Source organism: Danio rerio, chromosome 4 (assembly GCF_052040795.2).
Source record: "Danio rerio strain M-AB ecotype USA chromosome 4, GRCz13ab, whole genome shotgun sequence".
NCBI classification, from domain to species: Eukaryota; Metazoa; Chordata; class Actinopteri; order Cypriniformes; family Danionidae; genus Danio; species Danio rerio.
In genome coordinates this window covers 56,125,092-56,148,734 of record NC_141024.2, presented here as the reverse complement: position 1 = coordinate 56,148,734, position 23,643 = coordinate 56,125,092, and the positions used below count along the sequence as shown (strand labels likewise).

At 39.3% G+C, this 23,643-nt stretch overlaps 1 protein-coding gene and 1 long non-coding RNA gene across 2 annotated transcripts in view; both read right to left on the bottom strand.

Moving 5' to 3' along the window:
• Nucleotides 1–23,643, bottom strand: part of LOC796311 (zinc finger MYM-type protein 1) — an 854,498-nt gene that overhangs the window by 798,332 nt on the left and 32,523 nt on the right. The window lies entirely within an intron of this gene.
• The window catches only part of LOC141381679 (uncharacterized), a 136,159-nt gene that overhangs the window by 83,094 nt on the left and 29,422 nt on the right, over nt 1–23,643 (bottom strand). The window lies entirely within an intron of this gene.

The following is a 23,643-nucleotide window of genomic DNA, read 5'->3' as shown; positions in this document are numbered from 1 at the left end:
GAGATAATGCATACACTGTAAAATGCTAATGGTTTTTTTTTCCCTCCTTTGTTTGCTTGTGCATCTTCTGGTTTTTCATCGGTGAGATGTTCTATTGAAGTCAGTTGCTGAATGTGATCTGCTCTGCATTCAAATTAATTGAAGTGTGAACTCTTTTCTGGATTTGGATTGTCTCAACTTCCATCGGTGCGTGTCTAATTGTGGAGTTGGACTGGCGAGCCTCCCATTAAGTGGATTTTTTGGATACACCTGTTGGAAAGATACAAAGTGAAACCTATTCAGTGTCATGGTAGGAGTGTTAATTTACAACACACTCACAAATGCAACATCCTGGATCTCTAGAACTGAATTTGCAACCTAGTTGTTTTGCAAAAGAATCTTTTTGAGTGTTCATCACCTGTACTGGACTTTTGGGAAAATTTGAAATGTTTTAAGTAAATGTTTTATTTTCTTTTTTATTTTATTTGTACATTGTTTCATTGGAGTGTTCATTTGTTGCAATTTTTGAAGCTTTATAGAGAGAAGTTAATTGGTTTAAGAAGGGAAACCTTGATTATATATTGAATAATAAAACAATTTTAATATTGTATTATTAAGAGGGTTTTGGACGATGGCATTATATAGCATGGTATGGTGATGCGTAACCAATTGGACTTTAAAATTTTTAAGTCTAGACATTCAAACATGCAGTGCTACCGTTTTTACCGTTTCTTTTTTCGATTAAACAATTATCCCCTGTCTGATTTTGTGGCTTAGTTGGTCAAAACACCTGTCTAGTAAACAGAAGATCCTATGTATGAATCCCAGCAGTACCTTATCTGCAGTGAGTTGTGCTTTTATGGGCCAGAGAGTACCAAAAATTGCTTTCTGTGCAACAGTGCTAGAGGCAGGAGCTCTGTGGTGCAATGGATAGTGCATTGGATTTCTAGGCTGTGAGCTGAGGCCAGTGCGAGCCAGGACGAGCCGGGGCAATTGCCCAGGAGGTTAAGCAGTGAGGCCGAAATCATGCTGCGTTTCCACTGTCGGGCTAGTAGCTCGCAGCACGTCACGCAAACCCCGCCCCATAACATCCCCCGAATCAAACGTCACACAACCCACCCACTTCAGCGGGAATCAGCCAGATAAAGCACACCATCACATCCTCACGAAACCATTCAAATAAAGACAACTGAAACAAACAATTGACACGTTACTGTACAACATTACATTGTATGTCTATACGCACATGCCTGAGTGTTCTCATTCATCATATTCATTTACTCACCGACCGACTGAATTTGAAACTAATTTTCATGCGAAGCAACACGCCCCTTCAGCTACTCCAGAACGCAGCAGCATGAGTGGTCTTTAATGAATTGAAAAGAGCACATGTCACTCCGCTACTCACTCGTTTGCATTGGCTGCCAGTTGCTGCTCGCATCAAATTCAAAGCTCTGATGTTTGCCTACAAAGCAACCTCTGGCTTTGCTCCCTCTTATCTGCTCTCACTTCTGCAGATTTATATGCCCTCAAGAAACTTGCGTTCTGTGAATAAACGTCGCCTCGAGGTTCCATCCCAAAGAGGGAAGTAATCACTTTCCTGAACTCTCGCATTCAATCTGCCCAGTTGGTGGAATGAACTCCCTAACTGCAACAGAACGGCAGAGTCACTTGCTGTCTTCAAGAAACAACTAAAAACTCAACTATTTAGTCTCCTCTTCACTTCCTAATCTGCAATTGCCTCTAGCTATACCACTAACTGTACTCAAAAAAAAAAAAATTCTTACATTACTAATGCTTTCCTTCTTAGACTTTACAGACCTGAAACTTGCCTACAGCACTTATTTATTGTTGCTCTTATAGTTGTGAAAATTGCTTCCTTGTCCTCATTTGTTAGTCGCTTTGGATAAAAGCGTCTGCTAAATGACTAAATGTAAATGTAAAACAGCAAGCTGTGTACACGCCCTTAAAATGACACATTCAAGAGTTCCCACTTAGATATGCTTGGCACTTATAGCAGGTTTGGCATGCTGTCCCGGGAGAGAACCCTGAGCTCGGAGATATTTGAGCCCAGGGCTCCCGCCCGGTCTAGAAGCATATCAGGAGAACCGAGATCAGGTAGGTCTCGATCGCTCCCCATTTAGAAGGGGAGAAAAAGGAGGAGATGGGGTGGAAGGGGGGATTCTTCCAAAATGAAGATAAAAAAAAAAAAAAAAAAGTGAGAAAGTGATCCATTTATACTAAGCTAGGATCATTCTGATTGGATTATTACTGATTATGGATGAGTGGCCAGCGGTGCACAATCATATCACGTGCTCCTCTCGAAATTAGTTTATGAAACTTCACTTCAAGAGTTCCCACTTAGATATGCTTGGCACTTATAGCAGGTTTGGCATGCTGTCCCGGGAGAGAACCCTGAGCTCGGAGATATTTGAGCCCAGGGCTCCCGCCCGGTCTAGAAGCATATCAGGAGAACCGAGATCAGGTAGGTCTCGATCGCTCCCCAAAAAATGCCTCTAGCTCGGGACAGCAGCCGAGTATTTCAAAGAATTTCCCCCAAAAGCTAGAAAGTTTTTACTATATCCGGCTGCTGGATATAGTAATTAAGGAATGAAGAAAGAGTAGCGGGCTCCAGTTGGAGCAAAGTTTGAAACTGACTCCTGTGGAAGCCAGAGCAGGGGAGGGGGTTGGGTGGAGACTAGTGAAGGGGGGCCATAAGGGGTGGGCGGGGTTGGCTCATTAAGAGTCAAAAATGCTCGAGGAACACTCCAAACAGAGATAGAGCAGGGAAGTGGCAGCGCTATATATAAATATATATGTATATATGAGAGAGTATATAAATATATATATATATAATGGGATAATCTAAGGCCTGGAGGGGGTGATTAGGAGACTTCTGAGTCAGAATGGGCGCTGCGGGAGTTGGGTGCAGCAATTTTTTATTTTGCCATCTCTAGCAGAAATCGTGAAGTGTGATTTGGGCGGTGGAGATTTCTGCTAGAGGGTGAGTGGCAAGATTGGCCAGACTCTTGCTGGAGTCGATGCTCGTGGAACACTCCGACTGGAGATGGAGCGGGGAGTGACAGCGCTCTATATAAATATATATCTATAAACGAAAGTCCATAGATATACATATATAATGAGTTTCAGTGGCCTGGGGGGGGCAGTGACTGACCCCTGCGGGGGTCGGCGCCCGGGGAACAGGGCAAGCTGGCCTACTCTAGCAGGAGTCTGGGAAAGGGGATTTGGACAGTGAAGACTCCTGTTAGAGGGTGACGGGATAAGTTAGGTGCTCGAGGAACACTCCGTTAGGAGATGGAGCGGGGGAGTGACAGCGCTATTATAAATATATATCTATGTACAGGTGTATATAGATATATATATATATAAATAAAGATTGCTAAGGCCTGGAAGGGACGGTGAGACGACCCCTGCGGGGGTCGTAGCTCGGGGTAACACTTCTGCGGAAGTCAGAGCTTTAGGGGGGGCAGGGTCCGGCAGGAGTCGGGAAATGGGAGGGGGCTGTGAAGACTCCAGCGGAAACGGCCAGGGTGGCGGGGTGACGGGGGGCTTGGATGAAACTCCAATTACCTATGTGGCTGGGGGAGGAAACTGAGTGTTACTCAGGCTAGAAGGAAGAAAAAGAAGAAGGTGGCTGGGTCACACCCTCGCCCTTGAGTGGATGTGGGATTATGGCTGACAAGAGCCATCTGGGCTTCTTTGGGGGGCCAGTGGCTAGGACGCATGTCTTGAAGGCATCAGGTGACCACCTTTCTAGGATCTGGATTTGTTGCTGCCCTTTGTACTTCTGTGATGGCTGCTCATATTCTGAAACATAGTATACAGGAATAAGAGAAGTAATTTAACACCTTTAATACTTTTCCCACACATTTAAAGACCTTATCACCATTTTCAATCAAAAAAGCTGGCGAGATTTATCTTACGGAATATTTACTAAATATTAAAATGTAACAAATGAATCCAACTAAACATTCGAATACAGACACATGTATATTAAAATCTAGCCGATTCGACAGGTTGTCACCTATAGAGCTGCAGACTGATAGTGTTGCAGTAAACAAGCGGCAAGCTGTCAAACCTTAGTAGAATTTTACTGATTACGTAACTACCTAGTATCCTGATATTCACGGCTTGAATACAGTCAAACTTTAGCATACAATGATACCTTGTTCAACAATAAATGTATTACCTTGTAAAGGAATCTAAGACTTTCTAATACTTTAAGCCCTCAAACTCCTCTCTATTGACTTATCAGCCCCCAACACCTTCTGATACTCCGGAGACACCCTGTGTAAGAGTGACTGAGAGCTGATCTGGGGGATACCTGTGGAGCAAAGAACTGCTATAAGCATCTCTTAAATCAGAATCGTGTGACAGGGCGGTTGTGTCATCTATAAATGGGAAGAAGAGGGGGGGGGGGGGTTGCAGAAGGAGAATGAGGCTCGGCGGAGCGACTCTGCTATAGCGGAAGTACAAATGATAGTCAGCATTGGAGCGTTATGAGTGCTAAATATTGTCAATAGTGATATGAAGAGTAAATGGGGGGGGGATATGTGAATATGGTATCAAGGGTGTGGGCTGTATAGGCAGAAGTATCTTTGCGAAGAGTGTAAATGCATTAGGAATGGATGAAGAGTGTGATGGGTTGAATGAGGGCAGTTTCAGGAGCTGGCAGTCTTGAACTCTAAAATGGAAAACAAGAGAGAATTAGAAATGAAATCTTAGCAACATGGCACATGAACAGCAGACATGATTAATTGTATTGGCTGATATTCGAAGGGAGGAGTCTTCATAAGTGTATGGATGATTGTGAATGGAAGCGCCTTTGTTAATGCATGTTCCAATACTTAATGACACAATGTGCCAGGGTTGTAGAAGTGGGCATTTGTCCTCCTGCAGGGTGGTAATTAGAAGGAGAACTGAGCGTATGGGGCGTTTCTATGCTGGAAGTCCAGAAACCTCTTGGAGAGCTGGTGAGATGATGATGGAGTGGAGTTTAAACCCCTTACTGATATAGAAGTTTTTAAAACTCGAATGTATTTAACACAAAGTATAAGTATGAAAAGCTACTCCATGGCCAGAAATGTCCTCCTCTTGTTTGTTGCAGTCGAGCAGGAAATTGTTTTCTTACTGTCATTATAAACTGACTGACATTCAGGTGTATTGATATGAGAGTCAAAATTGGCACGATACAAAAGGGTTACTGCTTGATGTGTAGGTTGTCTATCACTTGCTGGGTAATACTCATTTCAGATTTTTTTTTGTTTTAATATATGTATATATAATTATTAATAAAATGTAAATATATCAACTGCCTACATCAAACTTAAAAAATGATTTTGCCACTTAATAGGAACTGTGTGAATGTAATGTTTATCATGGCTTTACTCCATCCATGATAAGTAACATGTCTGTAATCTCAACATGATTATTTGGCCAGAATCAAAGTCTCTGCACGCAGTCCATTCATGAATTTGTCGGGAGAGAAGGCGGGACCGTCTCCAGTTTTGGAAAGCTCATTGGATGGTGATACTTCTCCTTTAAGCTATTGGCTCCTTGGAGTCACGGTCAAAAGTTCAGAGTGCAAAGGCCGGCGGCCATTTTGTAGATCAGATCGCTACAATGTTTATGCGTGAAAGTATGGCTCCACTCTCACCAGCAGCTGGTTTGGATATCAGTGCACCTTTTCATTGATGTATATCGACGAATGAAGGTGTTATGGAATAATATTTATGGATTAGATTGCCTGGTCATTTGCCTTTGAACTATTTCAGCTGTCAGAATGTTATGGATCTGCTGACCAGCGGGAGGCTGAGAGGTGAGTTCTTCATTTAAAGCCTTCTATTCACGCTGATCTCGCCAGACTTCCCTTTAAGCATGCACGTTACCGAAAGTGGACCGCTAACGTTAGGTGATCCGTGAGTTCGGCTTCATTCCGGTGGCTTGAATCGCCAGCGTCATAAGTTTGGACGAAGTTGTGGCTTGTGTAGTGAGCGGCAGATCAAGTAGAAGATGGAAGAGTTGATATTCCGGATTCTTGCGGGGATTCTGGCTTGATTGCTGGCGAGGCAGCTGCTGGAGTTTTGGGGAGAGCGGGGTTCTGGTTGGAGAAGTTGTTGTTGTTGTTGTTGATTGTTTGTTTGTTCTTCCATGCCAGAAGGTTGAATGATGCTGAAGCGTAGTTTAAATGCTGGAGTGTTTGTAGCGGGAAGCATTCTTCCAAAATGAAGATAGTGCAATGGGGAGAAAGTGATCCATTTATACTAAGCTAGGATCATTCTGATTGGATTATTACTGATTACGGATGAGTGGCCAGCGGTGCACAATCATATCACGTGCTCCTCTCGAAATTAGTTTATGAAACTTCACTTAAATAGAGTCGGCCGACATCTCTCATAATTCCGATGAGTAGCTCAGACTGTCGGTCAGCAAATGCAGATTTGAACAAATCCGCAGCCTTTTGTACGCAGCTCCGTTGGACCGCTGTTTGTGCAGCGTATTCACGAGAGAGAATGAGCATGCAATCGGTAAAAACCTGCTGAATCAAAACTTTTTAAAAATCTGAATTAATATTGGTTACCTTTGCACGCTGGAGAAAGGATGACACAATGGCTGACGGATTTCTCTTAGACAGGTAATGTTCTGTTTTAATACTGTTTTAGCATCACGCAAAGCTGATGTAACGTTAGATGTTGTTGTTGTTGTTACAAATGGGTTATATCTTCACAGAAGTGTTGTTCAACCACTACAATCTTCCGGTGAAAGATTGATAAGACTTTTTTCAGTTTCATAAGGGACCTTTTACAGTATATATAATGTAGATTTGAATTAGTTTAACAACAAAACACAAGTAAATAGCACTATTCCGCCTATTGTTTACCATGCAACTAATATTCACTCTGAAATAGCATGTCAGTTTGGCTTGCACGCCGCCGGATAAGCACTAGTCTTGCATAAGAGAGGGTTCTTTTGCTGTGCTCGTATTAAGGAGGTGTGGCTCTAGACGGCAGGAGAGGGGCTGTGATTCAGAGATTTATGCTAAGCTGTTAGCATTGTGGAAGATCACCTACTGCACCTTTAATACACTTGCATAGTAATCGTATCTCAATGCTTTTACTAGGGGATGTTTTTTTTTTTTTTGCACCATCTCGCCATGTTGCCCATGTTCGCCCATATTGCCCATGCCTAAATCCACCACTGGCAATGCTGAACGTTATTGTTCCAGTATAATGTTTTTTTTTTGTCTCATGTCGTCCTACAGCAACATCAATATAGTTTAGAATACTGTACAATGTTTTATAATAATTAATTACTTTAGTGTCCATTTCATTTAGCATGTTTAATATTGGGACATCCACGTTTTTTGATATACTTTAAACCAGGGTTTCTGCAGGTTTTACCAAGTTAAATTTAAGACTTTTACGACCATTATGAATGAAATTTTAGACACATAAAAGGCTAAAGGCTAAGGAATTTTTCAAATATCCCAGATTTTGTATTTGTCCTATAAAAAAGTATTTTAATACATTTAATAATACAAAACATTTATTCATTCATTTTCTTTTCAGCTTAGTACCTTTATTAATCTGAGTTCGCCACAAAGGAATGAACCGCAAACTTGTCCAGCATTTGTTTTTTACACAGCAGATGCCCTTCCAGCTGCAACCCAACTCTGGGGAACACCTATACACACACACACACACCATGGACAATTTAGCCTACCCAAATCGCCTGTGCCACATGTCTTTGGATTTGTGGGGAAAACCGGAGCACCCGTAGGAAACCCACTCAGATTCTAATTCAGATACTATCTGTGAGAACTAGAAACAACTACTAGAAACAACTTTAAACTAGGGCTGTAACGATACACGATATGAAATCAAAATCGCGACACTCAGATCTACGATCCTGTGTCGCGGTGTGATAAGGGAAAATCGCGACACACCCCGTGACTACCTTTCCAATAACGTCATGCGTGCCTGCAAAAGTTGAGCTAATTAACACTTTTTTCGTTCGACATTACGAGCACTGCTCCGTTTAAGCCCTTGCAATATTTAGCCAGGAGAGCTCGCACGGAGCTCTTAGTAAGGGACCGTCTGAATGTGTCAGGAATATCAAAAACAAAACCAACTTAACCCCGCTTGACAACCGACAACGCCAGAAACATTGCCAATGCTGTCAAAGCGCCCGGATTTTACGATGATTTGCTCACACTGTTAATGTGGCTGCGCAGAGAGGGATGGGCGTTCACCAGATGTCAGGTAACAGCGCTAACTTTTCTGTAACCGTGCTGTGCGCTTTCTGTTTGAACATTTGGGAGTGTTGACTGACAGTTGCGCAATGCGTGAGGTCAGAAAACACGACGAGGCTTTCAGTTAAGATGAACACAGTTTCTATAGTTATACTTTATTTAGAGATAAAGGTATATGGCTCTGCATATAATCACTCTATCTTGCTGGAGTTTATAGCAGTTTCGCTTTACTTCAGGACGCATTAATGCCGCTCTGAAGGTCTAATCGCTGTTTTAAGTTATCCAGAGCTGTATGAATGTACAAATCATGAGTATCACAATAGTATTAAATATTACAATTACAACAACACAGACAGCAACACTTTTGCACAATCGATACCCAGCTGATTCAGTCATTTCATAAGAGGATCGCGCCTCTTTTTTTTCCTTGTCAACATAAAGGCAGTAAGGTGCGCCTCGTTTTCGCCCCTTGTTTAACTGCAAGGCATACTTAATTTGCGGGACGATAATGTGTAACCCGTGCCTACAGACAGATTTGCCAAAGAAGCAAAATGGAAGAAGAATATTGCTGTTTGATACAGACGTGTTGATGCTGAAGCGCTTATGTTGACCTGGATCTGCGTAATAAACGCAACAAATAGGCTTTACTTTTTATTTTACAGCTTATAAGGCATTTATGCACATTAATGCAATATCATATTTAAACAACAAAACTGTTTACAAAAAGTCTACATATGCACACGTTGTTGTCTTTTCATCATGCAGCGAGCGCACTTGAACTGCGAGGGAGAGAGAGGAAACCATAGGCTATATCAGGACATATTCTTTAAAATAATTTCTATTAAAAATGTAAAAGGTTTTGTTATTATAATAATAACAGCGGAGCATTAAATAAATGCATATTTTCCGTAAAGCGGGCAATTTGAGGAAGTCTGCTATTTTATTTGACGGAAGAAAAAAACATATGATTGGGAAAAAAAGCCTATGCCGGTTATTAAAAAGAATCAGTCAGTATTTTCGTTTTGTAATATAAATTAATTATTTAAGTGAAAATAATTTAGGGCAGTCCTATTTATTTTATTCATTTTATTTAGATTATTCTGCTCTTCTGTGCTAAACACTGCATGTGCGTGAAAATGCTCTGTTGTTCTGTTCTGTTATTAATATGCTAACATATAAAAATAAATCAGTATTTAAAATGCAATATTTAATGTGTCAGACACAAAATAGACACGTCAATTTGTTTAATATAAAATTAATAGTAATCTGACCAGATAACCGTTAATAACCGATTAATGAGCAGCATTTGTCGGTTAGCAAAATTAACGAAATGAGCATCCCTAGTAGCCATTTAATTTACTTTTTCTATGTAAGAGAACTTGATTGAAAAAGAATTTTCAACATGCTTGAACCATCTACACAATGGAGTTCTGTTCTGTTTGATTTTTTAACAGTATTTTGTTACAAAGAAAACAAAAGTGATATAGCTTTGACTATTTATTTATTTTATATATGGCTATTTATATTGTTAATAATTTGCATAGTTAATATTGTTCTTTGATGTTTAGTTTATGTTATTTAAACATAAACCAAATGTTATTTAATAAAAAAAAGTTTTAAAAATCTTTTTTTTCCCCACCCCACACGAAAAAAAAAAAAATTGTGATACGAACTGAATCGTGGGTCAAAAATTGTGATACGAACCGAATCGTGGGTTTGGTGTATCGTTACAGCCCTACTTTAAACCCATTAAAGAAGTTGACAAAAAAGGGGAATTGTGATCAACATGACGTATGGAAAGTACTAAGCCAACACTACCACTGTAATAGCAGATATCTTCTATGAGAATACTGTAGGTCAAATATATTCAGCTTGGTTAAACTTTTTTATTTATTGTTTTTATTTATATATCGCAAGTGCTCAAGGACGCTTTACAAACAGTAGGAGAACAAGAAGCGCAATAACCTTAAGAAGGTAGAGAAAATGGGAGACTAATAATACATAAAATGAATGACAAAAGACACGAGAACAAGTAACAAAAGAATCTTATTCCTGTCTTTCAATGAGTGCTTATGTGCATTTAGGAGAACTAGGCAGCACACTCAAGGCTTAATTTAGTATTCTTATTATAAAAAATATATCAGTATGAAAACCAACCTGTTTGTTCCTGCAGATCTTCCTGTTTGACTGTGAATGTTTCTTCAATCTTCACATCTTCACTCTCCTCTTTAATAAATGCCATCTTTATAACAGTGTGGAGATCAGTCGCTTCAGCAGGAGTTTTTCTCTGTGTTTGGACACTTTATTCTGTTTAAAATTAACAAAACAATAAAAATGTCCTGTTGAAAATGAATAAAACAATGAAGAGAAACAAAATAACTTCTCTTCAACATTTGTTTTCAACAGAAATCAGGTAAAAGAGTAAGTCCGAGCAAGATACAATAGCCACAAATTAGCTGAATAATACTATGTTACTCCATTTCTTATATAGTGATGTTTACTTAGAATGTAATGTCATTATGCTATTTATTAAATTAAACCTTCATTAAGACACTTATTACAAACTATCAAAGTACAACATTGTTCACAGTCAAATAAACAGTGTTAATGTTGTTTAGAAGTCATACTTGCATGCTAATTCCAATTGAATATTTAAAGTAACATGGTAAACAATACAGAGACTTCTAAATTAACGAATGTGGGAATATAAAACCAACTTTACCTCTATTGTATAAAGGTGTAAATAATATTGTCAACAACATAGAGGTAAAGTTGGATTTATATTCACACATTTGGACTTTCCCCGTAATAATAACTTCATGAAAGTATTATTTACAAACTCTAAATAGCGAAATCATATTAGCAGTCAATGACTATCAAAGTACAACATTGTTCACAGTCAAATAAACAGTGTTAATGTTGTTTAGAAGTCACACTTGCATGCTAATAGAGACTTCTAAATGAACGAATGTGCGAATATAAAACCTACTTTACCTCTATGTCAACAGCAGGTATATCATTTAGCATCTGGTGAAAATCTGAAACATTAATCAATCCGTTTATATCTGTGTAAAAGCTTTAAAACAAACCTTTCTCCAGTTGAATCACAGCGCAGTAGCGGCGCAGCCTCATGACGTCACACGACAGGCCATAATAAAAGTCTTCTTCTGAGGCCACCTACCGGATACAAGTGTGGAACGCAAAATGTAGAAAGAAGTATGAAAACAAACAAAAAATAAATAAATAAAATGATGTACGAATGGAGGGGATAAGATTACCAGAGGGAAGAGAGAACAGGGGGATATTCCATAAAACTAGCTTACAGAAAAAGCCAGGCTTATTTTGGTAAGTCAGGTTTATTAATGGCAGATTCTGTTTCAAAAATCAAATTTACAATAGTTCAAACTTAGTTACCCTGGCAGCTTATGTTGAAACTAACCTGGTCCAGGGCAGGCTAACGCTCAGGCTAAGTCTTAAGTTCAGGCTGCGCCGCTCCCGCACTGTTATTTGACTGGAGAAAGGTTTGTTTTAAAGCGTTTACACTTATATAAACAGATTGATTAAAGTTTCAGTTTTCATTCAGTGCTTAATTTTGTACCTGCTGTTGACAACATTATTTTAACCCTTTATACAACGTAATACTATTTTACTCACAGTAGTGAGGGCTATTGTTTGAACAACAGAAATTTGAGTAAAAAGTGTTTTAATGAAGGTTTGATTTATCAAATGGCATAATGTCATTCCAATCTAAGTATACATCACTATATATAAGAAAAGTAGTTACGTTACTAGTTTTAATCAGCTCATTCTTGGCTATTGTTTCTAGCTCAGACTTACTCTTTTGAAGCAAGTGTTGAGAAGTTATTTTGTTCATTGTTTTATTTATTTTAAACAGGACATTTTTATTGTTTTGTTAATTTTAAACAGGATAAAGTGTCTAAACACAGAGAAAAACTCCTGCTGAAGCGACTGATCTCCACACTGTTATAAAGATGGCGTTTATTAAAGAGGAGAGTGAAGATGTGAAGATTGAAGAAACATTCACAGTCAAACAGGAAGATCTGCAGGAACAAACAGGTTGATTTTCATTCTCAAAGACCAACTCAGGCATCTGATCCTCATTCAGATATAATTTAATAATAAGAATACTAAATTAAATCTTGCAGCCCTGAGTGTGCTGCCTAGTTCTCCTAAATGCACATAAGCACACATTGAAAGACAGAATGAGTTTCTTTACTGTTACTTGTTCTTGGCCTTTGTCATTATTTTATATATTATTAGTCTCCCATTTTCTCTTCTAAGGTTATAGCATTTCACGTTCTTCTACTGTTTGTAAATCGTTCTTGAGCAAAGGCGCTATATAAAAAAAAAGTTTAACCGAGCTGAAGATATTAGACCTACAGTATTCTCATAGAAGATATCTGCTATTACAGTGATAGTGTTGACTTAGTACTTTACATTTGCATATGTAACGTTGATCACAATTCCGACTTCTTTATGGCTTTAAACTTGATTCTAGTAGTTGTTACTAGTTCTCACAGACAGTATCTAGAATTACATCATTATTATAATAACTATTTACCAGGGCTATTGTGTTTAAACAGGGCTTCTGCGGAGTCTTAAAATGTCTTGAATTCCAAAATCCAAATTTTAGGCCTTAAAAAATCTTAAATTTACTGAAATATTTTGTTGTAGGTCTTAAATCTTTTACAAACAAGTCTTCATTTTCCTTTGTTCATGTTTTGTTACCCAATCTGGTCAAAACCCACACAATCACCAACAATCCATCTCAATAAAACTTTCAACTTTTTATTCAAAAAGGTCATTTTAACTCTATTTATTATAATGCTTTAATCATTTTCCTTACAATAACATTTAAACATGCTCCATGTATTCACTGCTGAGGACATCGACCTGGACAGATTGTTGTGCATAAATTTATTTTGTTATAGTTTTTAAAACTTTAAAAGCATTTGTTAATTGGTTTTTATTTTAAATAAAGTTTATGTTGGAAAAAAAAGTGTGTGGATACAAATAAAGCTTACTTATTTTTACACAATAATTAAGATCTTTTGCTAAGAAATATCTAAAATATTAAAATTTTCTATCTGGGCCATCATCGTGGATGCAGTTTGTTGTGGCGTTGTGCAGGGTCATTCACTAAAACCAAGTCACCCCTGTTATACGGAGTGTACTTCAAATGACGATCATAGTTCAGGCGTTGTTGTTCTTGAGCCTTATCTCGGAAAGCTATCGCAGAACGATAAGCACATGCTAGTCTTTTACGCACTTTGTTAGCATATGCTGCGGGTGTACCAGCTGTTGCTGAACAGGAAGCATTATTGTCCTGAAGTAGTGTGTCTATAGGAACACGGGCCTCTCTGCCATGGGCTAGAAAGAAAGGTGTTAGCCCAGTGCTAGTGTGCTTGGTGGTGTTGTAAGCCAACGCAACCTGTGGGAGATACTCATCCCACTCTGAACCCGAATCAAATAAACACTTAGAAAGTTCACCTTTTAACGTGCAATTAAAACGCTCTACAGCTCCATCACACTGCGCATGATAAGGGGATGTATGAAGCTTTTTGATTGACAGCAAGTTACAAAGGTGCTTTATTAGGTCTGATTCAAACTGCCTGCCCTGATCCGAGTGTAGGGCCTCAGGGACACCATGCTGTGGTATATAGTGGTCAAAAATGAAAACTGCCACTGAGTGAGCTGTCTGATCTTTTAGTGGGTAGAGATTGACAAACTTGGTAAATAGGTCCATCATTACTAGGGCATAACGATTACCCTTAGTGGAAACAGGCAACTCTGTTATGCCTGCCGCCACTATTTGGAATGGACGCTCAGGAGTAATAGGAATGAGTGGTGCCTGCAGCCTGGGCACAGGAGAACGCCGTGATTGGCAAGCCGTACATTGGGAGCAATGTTTGGCTATGTCTGAAGACATATAAGGCCAATAAAAGGACCGCATAGCTCTGTCCAATGATTGTACCACCTGAAAGGTATCATCTCTAAAAGAGTTACACAAGTGTCTGCATAACACACCATTGTGGATAATAAGTCGACTAAACTGTGTCCACAGTTTTCTGAGGTATGGGGAAGCCTCATGTAATCTCCACAAGGGTGGTCTATGCCCTTTTTCCATCCAAGTAAAAACAACAGCTAAATTTGGATCTAACTTTTGCTTTTCTATCACATTCCAATCACTCTGAATTAGAACGAGATTTGCTGTTGTGTTACCTGAAATGGTTGTCGGCAAAAGCACATCTTTATTCATCTGCAAAGTTTGGGTGTGAGCTGAAGCCGTCCTTGCTTGCAAGGGTGCTAATGTGGTCTGAGTTGCTACCGAAAAGGTGGACATGTTGCCCTGAATGTAACTGTCAGAGTCTACAGGATTATTATCTGGCCGCCTGGACATAGCATCTGCATTAAAGTGTTTAGCTCCCTCTCGATGAATGACATGCCAATCATATAAGTCTAATTCTAAGGCCCAATGAGCTCGCCTACCCGTAGGATCATGATCAAGAGGAAGTTTCTTAAGACCGACCAGCGGCTTGTGATCCGTTATGATAGTGAATGGGTGACAAGCAAGATAGTGCCTGAAGTGGCGAACTGACCAAACATTGGCATACAATTCTCTGTCAAATGTTGACCATTTTCTTTCCGCAGCAGACAAGACATGACTGGCGTATGCAATTACATGCTCTTTTCCTTCTTTCTTTTGGGAAAGGACAGAGCCCACAAAATGAAGAGAAGCATCTGTGTAAAGAAGGAAAGGAGCCGAAAAATTTGAAAAGGCTATAATAGGTGATGAAGTCAGCGCCTGTTTTAGTACAAGAAAAGCTTCATTTGCTTCCACTGACCAAGTGAATGGTACTCCCTTGTGTGTGAGATGGTACAAGGGTTCAGCCGTCTTAGCGAATTGACTAATGAATCGACGATAATAGGAACACAGACCAAGAAAAGCTCTGACCTGTGTGGCTGATATTGGAATTGGCCATGTCCCCACTTTATCTATGTTTGATGGGTCTGGCTCAATCCCGGCACTGGAAACACGGTGGCCAAGAAAAGTAACAGAGGAGCGTGCAAACTTTCACTTGGATGGCTTAAGTTTTAGACCAGCTGTACGAAATCTCTGGAAAACTTCACGCAAGTGCTGTAGGTGTTGTGAAAAATCAGCACTGTAGATGATAATATCATCTAAGTAGATCAAACAAATACTCCAGTGCAGACCTCGAAGCACAAGTTCCATTAACCGCTGGAAACTGGGTGGTGCATTGGAGATGCCCATCGGCATCATGCAAAATTGATATAACCCAGCACCAGTGGAAAAGGCTGTCTTTTCTTTATCGCTAGGGTTAAGTGTAATTTGCCAGTAGCCGGCAGTCAAGTCAATTGTGCTAAACACTCGGGCTCCAGAAAGCCTGTCAAGGGTGTCATCCACCCGAGGAAGAGGGTGCGAGTCTTTAATGGTAACATCATTGAGGCGTCTATAATCAACACAGAACCGGTGTGTACCATCCTTCTTTCGAACAAGAACAACCGGGGCTGACCATGGACTTTGAGACTCCTCAATGATGTTGTGGTCCAAGAGCTTTGACACCTCTTGTTGCAGTACAGCCTGAGTAGCTGGTGATGTTCTATATGGACGAAGTTTTATTGGAGCTGCATTGCCTGTATTAATACTATGTGTGATCAAGTTTGTCTTGCCATAGTCGTGAGAATGAACACTAAAAATGTCAGAGAATTCTGTCAGTAGGCTCTTAAGCTCTACTTGCTCATCAGCGTTTAGTTGACCATCCTCCAAATGCACATCTGACATTGGGTGGCCACGGAGAGCTTCACTAGAAGTCACAGCTGAGACTAATGCATACTCATCATGTGCATTGCCAGTGACAGAGAAAATCTGACCTAATGGACATCCAGCATCAAGAGAGACTTGTTCGTTAGTTGGGTTCACAACTCGAACTATTGCCCTCCCTTTTTGAACAGTGGTCAATGTTCGAGCTACACCTAAAGTAATAAGTGGAGGAGGGTGTGGTTCCAATAAACCCACGTATGTGTCAGTGAAAAGATTCGCTACACCCTTATCTTTTACTGATATTGGGACTACCACTTCTGACATTGGCGGGATAGTCACTTGAGCGATTGTGACAGCCAAATTTTGTACCGGAATGAGTGAATGAGGTGGAGAAAAGGGCACTGTAGTGTTATGTAGTTCTAAACGCGTAAGTGATATGTTAACAGTGACATTGTGCTCAATTAAGAAATCCCATCCTATTATTACAGGGTAAGTGGCAGTGCGTACTACATGGAAAACATGGGAAAATGTGACATCTCCAATATGTATTGGAGCTGTCACAGATCCAAGTATGTCCAATGGCTGTCCAGTAACTGACGACGCTAACACGAACGACCTGCTGATAGACTGAGTAGACAAAGCTGGAATAGATTTACGGCAGTCATCTGTAATAAGTGAGAGACCCGAGCCTGTATCTACTAATGCATGAAGTTCAGTGCCAGCCAGTGCAATTTGAATAAAAGGTGTGGACGGAGTGTTATAAACGACCGAATCTGAATGGACCACTTTTGAGGAGGAAGCTGGCATTTGGTCCCCAATGACAGCTTCTACTCGTTTCCCCGGTGTGGCGAGAAAGGAGCTTTCTCTCTGTCAGATTCAGTGAAGTGTACGTGTCGTGTGGGGGAAGAAGAATATCTTGATGACTTATGAGACTGGGGTGGTGGTGACGGAGAGCTATGTCTGCAATAACTCGAGTGTCTATACTGTGGACTGTGTGAAGTTGGACGTTTATAGTGGGTAACATACTCAGGGTTGTAATCCGACCGGCGCTCCCTTGAAGGCGAGCGACCTGACCTAGCGTTAACATAAGGCCTGTGGGGTGTGTGTTCAGCATAGTGTGTGGTGTAAGGAGGGTGTGACTCACAACTACGGGAGTAGCTATAACGTCTTTGGCGGGAGAAGCTGTCAGTCGGGGGTGCCTGTTCATGTTCGAGGTAGTCACGGCGGCGTTGTGCAGGACAGCAGTCATCTTGAGGGTGCTGTCGACATCCGTGCGTGTGTTGTGAAGTACAGCAGCAGTTTCTATGGCGATGATGATCATCCAAGTCAGGCTGGCGATGTCGTGTTGTGATGTCATAGTCCACAGCAGCACAGGACTGATGTGAAGAGTGTGTGGAAGACGTCCTCTTGTCCTGCAGACTGGAAATCCGATGTGAAAGCTGGTCCACACGTTCATCCATTTGTCGTTGATGAGACTGACGTAAGGCATGCAGATCAGTTCGGAGTTCAGCTATCGCTGATGCCAGTTCAGTGATATGGTTTGCGGTCACTGTGTTAGTTGGTGGTTGCTGGTTCAACACCACGGGCATAACAGCTGAAGGGTTAGCAACACTGATGGCCAGCTGAGCACGTTCGCACTGAGTGGCAATTTTTAAAGCATTGTCTAAAGTCACAGCGCCATGCTCATGAATTTTGAGTTGAAGCGATGGGTCTAAACCAGTCACAAAACGCCGAAATATTTCACAATTTCGTGCTGCCGCATCATATTGTGGAAATGCTTCAGTCACTAAATTTGTGAGCTCAGCAGCATAAACTTCAAGAGGTTCTTGTGGTTTACGTGGACGTGCATTCAAAAATGTCTGAAAAGTAGCCAAAAATGTTGTACGGCCAAAAACAGTGGGCAAACTGGCTTTAGCTAAAGCACACAGCAAATTTTAGATAGTAGATTTAACTACCATAGAGTTAAAATTAACACTCCCTCAGAGTTTATATGGGAACCACTATAAGTGTTAAAAATAACACTTTTGAAAGTGTTAACATTGTCAACACCAAGAGAGTGTTAATTAGCAAACACTTATTGTGTAAAATATCTGTAAAATTTCCGAAAAAATACCAGCAGCTGTGGTTGCCAGAATCTTTCTGTGAAAAACATGGAAGTTTTATATAACTGTATAAATTTACAAAAAATAACAATATTTCATGAACTAATACAATTTTCAGTTTATAAAATCATAGCTTAGTAGAAAAAAATGTAAAGTCTTTAGATGCAATAATGTTTTCATGTGTGATTGCATATAGCAAACAGATTTTGACTGCATTAGTAACTACACAGTTACCTTTAAACAAAAGAAGATGCAGCATAACATCAAATATGATCAGTTCATCTTGGACTTGAACAGAGATGCTATTATCCTCCACAATGGTAACACAAAAACTGTTTAGCTGTTTTTCTTTCTTTTTTTTTCATTTTTAGATTTTACGTAAAAATACCAGCAGCTGTGGTTGCCAGTAATCTGCTGTTTTTAACATTCATAAATTCAGTTTACAGAATATTTCTGTTAAAAGCACATTCAACAGTCTGTATTTCTTATCGATCTCACACTGCAAAGTTTAGATTTGGTAGATTTAACTACCTTAGAGTTAAAATTAACACTCCCTCAGTGTTTATATGGGAACCACTATAAGTGTTAAAATAACACTTTTGAAAGTGTTAAAATTTTAACACCCAGAGTGTTAATTAGCAAACTCTTATTGTGTAAAATATTTGTTAAATGTATGTCAAAATACTGGCAGCAGTGGTTGCCAGTAATCTGCTGTTTTCAACATTTTAGATTCGTAAATTCAGTTTCCAGAATATTTCTGTTAAAAACAAATCCCATAGTCTGTATTTTTCATTCGAACACACGTAAGCCTTAAATTCCAGAGCAAAATCTTCACTAGTGTCCTCACTACAGAGGGCTGAACACTCAGACAGTGATGAAGTTAATGAGACAATTAAGTGTCTAATTAAAGGAGGATTGAGAATTGTTGATGAACAACAGTTAACAAGCAGAATCACTGAAGGACAGAAAAACACAAGCCAAAACCAAAGATGAAATTAACTGAGAAAAAAAACTCTAAATAAAATAATAATCAATAAAAATAAAACAAATTACACAATAAAAAAAAAATATATATATATTTCAACATGTTTAAAAAAAAACTCATCACATTAAACAACAACTTATCATGGAGCTTCACCTATTACTGACCAGTGACTTTATTTCTGTCATGTGAACAAAAGCTCTTAATGAAATTTCTGTTGTTCATTTAAAGTCACCATGATGGAGGACAGAGTCTGCTTTAGTCAGGCTCTTCAACTTCTTACTATAGATGTCTTTTATTTTGGCTGCTATAGTTAGTGTTAATTACACTATTTATACATATAGCATGGAAAGCCAAAAGAAAATAAAGTGTCAGTCTGAAGAGATTATTTATGATAACATAGCCACCCTTTTCTGCTTGTTTTCTAATTCAGTATCATATTAATTATGTGTGAGAAATAAATAATAAACATAAATGAAACCACTGAAACTCCAATAATATAAAATAAAAACAATATTTACAATGAGAATGTTTGATCTATGGCAGAAACACACAGACATCAACATTTAGTCTTTAATTCTCAATAATGGTGACAAACAAAAAAATAAAAAATCAAGTAAAAAACACTCTACTGAAATATCACCTCCCAAAAACAACACAAAATACAGGAAAAGAAAGAGATTGTAAGAACACAAAGCTGCATAATTTATTCATGCTGCAATGCATGCTGGGAGCTTTGTACTATGCTGGCACCCAGCATGCATTGCGGCATGAACTATGCAGCTTTTTTTTTTTTTAGCAACCACGGTTGAGGTTCACATCCTGATTCTTGATGCCTGTGTGTCATAAAGAGCAAGCTGGAGCTTGAATGTTTAGTGCATGACACTGTAATTATTAATTGCATCCTAATTGTTTGTTGAATTTTCTATGAAGAGCAGAAGACTGCCAGTAGTATTGTCCCATGCAGTTTTAATGCAACTATATTTGCATATCTTTATGAATCAACTTAATGAACACCTGAAATTAAATCTATAACAATTAAGCATAAACAGTATAGTTTCTCTTGATCTTTCTTGCTATAGCTGATGAGTTTTAGAAACAGCTATAACAGTCAGAGAAACATTAGGATATAAGCATAAAGCTTCAAGAACTCAAATAAGCAGCCTCTGATCTCTATGATGGTGAGGTCAAATGAAATATTTTTAATAAAAAAATAAAAACCTCTGTTCATTGTCAAATATTCTTACAGAAATGAAGTCAAACTGTAATCAGTGAAGCTGCTTATACTAATATTTAATGGAGTTGTTTAATCCTCTGTTTTCATTCAGTTGGTTTGGTGTGAGGCTGTGTCTGTAGTTTTATTTCTTCTTTCAATTTCTTATCCCTTCAGTGATTGTGCTTGTTAACAGCAGGTGTTCAACAGCAGGTGTCTGAATTCACTTATTTGTGGTCATTCACTCTGTCTAGTGGACTAAACTCATTGACTAATTTAAGCGCCAGGTGAATGTGGCGAGATTTCAGACACTCTGATTAGTTTCTCAAATACAAGGGTTTTCTACAAAGGTAGATACATGTTACTCTGTATGACAAGGAGGCAAATCAGCTTCTAAGGGCGAGAGGGTTATTTCACCTTTATCTAACTTTAGAATTTTAACACTTTACTCTGAATTACCACAACACTTGAAATTTAACACCAATGAATTTGCTGTGTAGTTATCATCATCTTGAAGAACCAGTTCACCCAATCGCTGTGACTTCATCCAAGTAGAAATCACAGAAGATTACACCTTTAACTACACGGCCCCTTGTGGCCATTAGAAAAACACTTTCCTTCTTTCAGTGTTGAGTGCTCCGCTTCCTTTAGCTTTGAGTCTTCCGCTCCTTCTCTTCCTTCAGCGTTGAGTCCTTCACTCCCTTTAAGCGTTAAAGTCTTCCGCTCTTTTTTTTCCTTCCAGCTTCGTGTGCTCCGCTTCCTTCAAGTGTTGAATATTTCTCACCCTATATTCTTTTCCTCCAGCACAGAACACATTTCTTCCTTGTAGCATCAAGTGCTCCGCTTCCTCCTAACGTTGAAGTCTTCTGCTCCTTCTCTTCCTTCAGTGTTGAGTGCTCCACTTTCTTTAAGTGTTAAAGTCTTCCGCTCCTTGTTTCCTTCTAGCATTGAGTGCTCCGCTTCCTTTAAGCATTGAAGTCTTCCGCTCCTTCTCTTCCTTCCAGCATTAGTGTTGAAGTCCTCTGCTCCTTTTTTCCTTTCAGCATCAAGTGCTTTGCTTTCTTCAAGTGTTGAGTATTCCGCTCTCTCTTTATTTTCCTCCAGCACAAAATGCTCCACTTTCGTTAAGCGTTGAAGTCTTCAGCTTCTTCTCTTTCTTCAGCATTGAGGGTTCCACTTTCATTAAGCGTTGATGTCTTCCACTCCTTTTTTTCCTTTCAGTGTCAAGTACTCCACTTCCTTCAAGTGCTACGTTTTTTGCTCCCTCTTTATTTTCCTCCAGCATTGAGTCCCTTCACTTTTCTTTTCTTTTTCCTTTCAGCTTTGAGTCCATCCACTACTTTTTCTTATTTCTTGTGATAAGTTCTGCAGCCATTTAGTCTTCCTTCTGCACAGGCCTTCACTCCCCAGCTTTGACTCCCGCAGGAGTCCTTGCCCCAGGCTCCCTTCCGCAGGAGTTTTTACCGCCCCTCTCTTTTTTCCGACTCCAGTTAGAGACTAGCCCCCTCAGCTCTGACTCCTGTAGAAATGTTACCCCGAGCTAAAGCTTCAACACCTGCAGGGGTCAATTTCTTCTAGCATTGAGTCTTCTATTCTTTTACTTCTTTCAGTGTTGGGTGCTCTGCTTCCACCTAGCTTTGAGTCTTCTGCTCCTTCTCTTGTTTCTGCATCCAGTGCTCTGCTTCCACCTAGCATTGAGTCCCTACGCTTTTCTTTTTCCTTTCAGCTTTTAGTCCAACCACTACTTTTTCTTCTTTCTTGCGATAAGTTCTGCAGCTACTTAGTCTTCCTTCTGCACAAGCCTTCACTCCCAAGCTTTGACTCCCCCCCCCATTATCCCCCCCCCCAGATAATAAGCTAATTTCATACTAATTTCTTTCTTTCTTTCTTTCCTTCTTTTTTTTTTCTTTCTTTCTGCCAATGTCTGGGTGTAGAAGGAGCGATTTTAGCTTAGCTTAGCATCAATTATTTTATTGGATTAGACCATTAGCATAGTACTCAAAAATGACCAAAGTATTACTAGTGCTACTCTGTGTCCATACTCATCATCCCGACCCTCAGTCTCTATTCCCTACACCAGGGATGTCAATTTAATTCCTGGAGGGCCGCAGCCCTACACAGTTTAGTTCTAACCCTGCTTCAACACACTTACTGGTTGGTTTCAAACAAGCCTGAAGGACTCATTTAGTTTGATCAGGTGTGTTTAATTAGGATTGGTACTAAACTGTGCAGAGCTGCGGCCCTTTGGGAATTTAGTTTGACATTCCTGCCTAATCTAGTCCAATTGAAGAACTAAAAATTCGAGCACTCAGTACACAGGAAAGTATACAGTTTGTGTATGTGCTTTACTGATAATTCATTCAGATATATTTAAATGTCAATTTCTTTGGTCAGATCCTGAGATCGTTATTTTAGCAAGCTGTCTATTGGTATTAAAACAAAGTATTTTGATTTCTGTCACCTATTGTTCATTTTGTAAACATCGTCAGCAACTCTGTATTTTCACTGCAGTTATTTTATGTCTAATTTTATAAATCCATGTTCTACACTACTTTGAGACATTGTACACAGCAAAAGAATGATGAAGAAAATTTTGGTGTTTATTAGATTTTTCTGTTATATTAGTAACTGAACATGAGCATGCATGACTTGAGGCATGACGATTCAGCTACTTATGCTGAAATCAGAGTAATTATTTTAAATTTCATTTCATTTAGAGTGCATATCATTGTGTTCTGTGGTGGGAATGGGATAATCCTATCAGACAAGCTTTAAGGATTTATTTATTTATAATTATTCTGTATCATATTATGTCTCTGGGAATTAAATGGCACCGAATAGTAGGAATGACCCAGTTGGGTTTAGGCAATGGGTAGGATTAGGAATGTAGAATAAGATCACACTTCATAAGCGATAATCAACTGTTGATATCTTCAGAATTGGCAGGTAATAAGCCAGTATTTAATAGTGTGAACTGTTACTTAAACTAAAGTGTCAAATTAATTGAGAAGGAGCCTTAATGAAGACTATTTGAGTTCATCTTACTGACTGATGTTCTGCTGCATTTTCCAGTGTTTTATCACTAATAAAGAGCGGAACATTGAGCTGCTGTCGTGTGTCATTAAAGTTGAGTTTTCATCTGTGTTTTCTGCCAAAGGAAGTGCTGAGAAGCATGAAGAAACCTGTCGAGGAATGCACAGCACTTACAAAACAGGTTTATTTGGAGGACTGCCTCCTTCTTCCACAGAATACTTGATCCTGAAGCAGTGAAACTGCACACTTATGAAGACC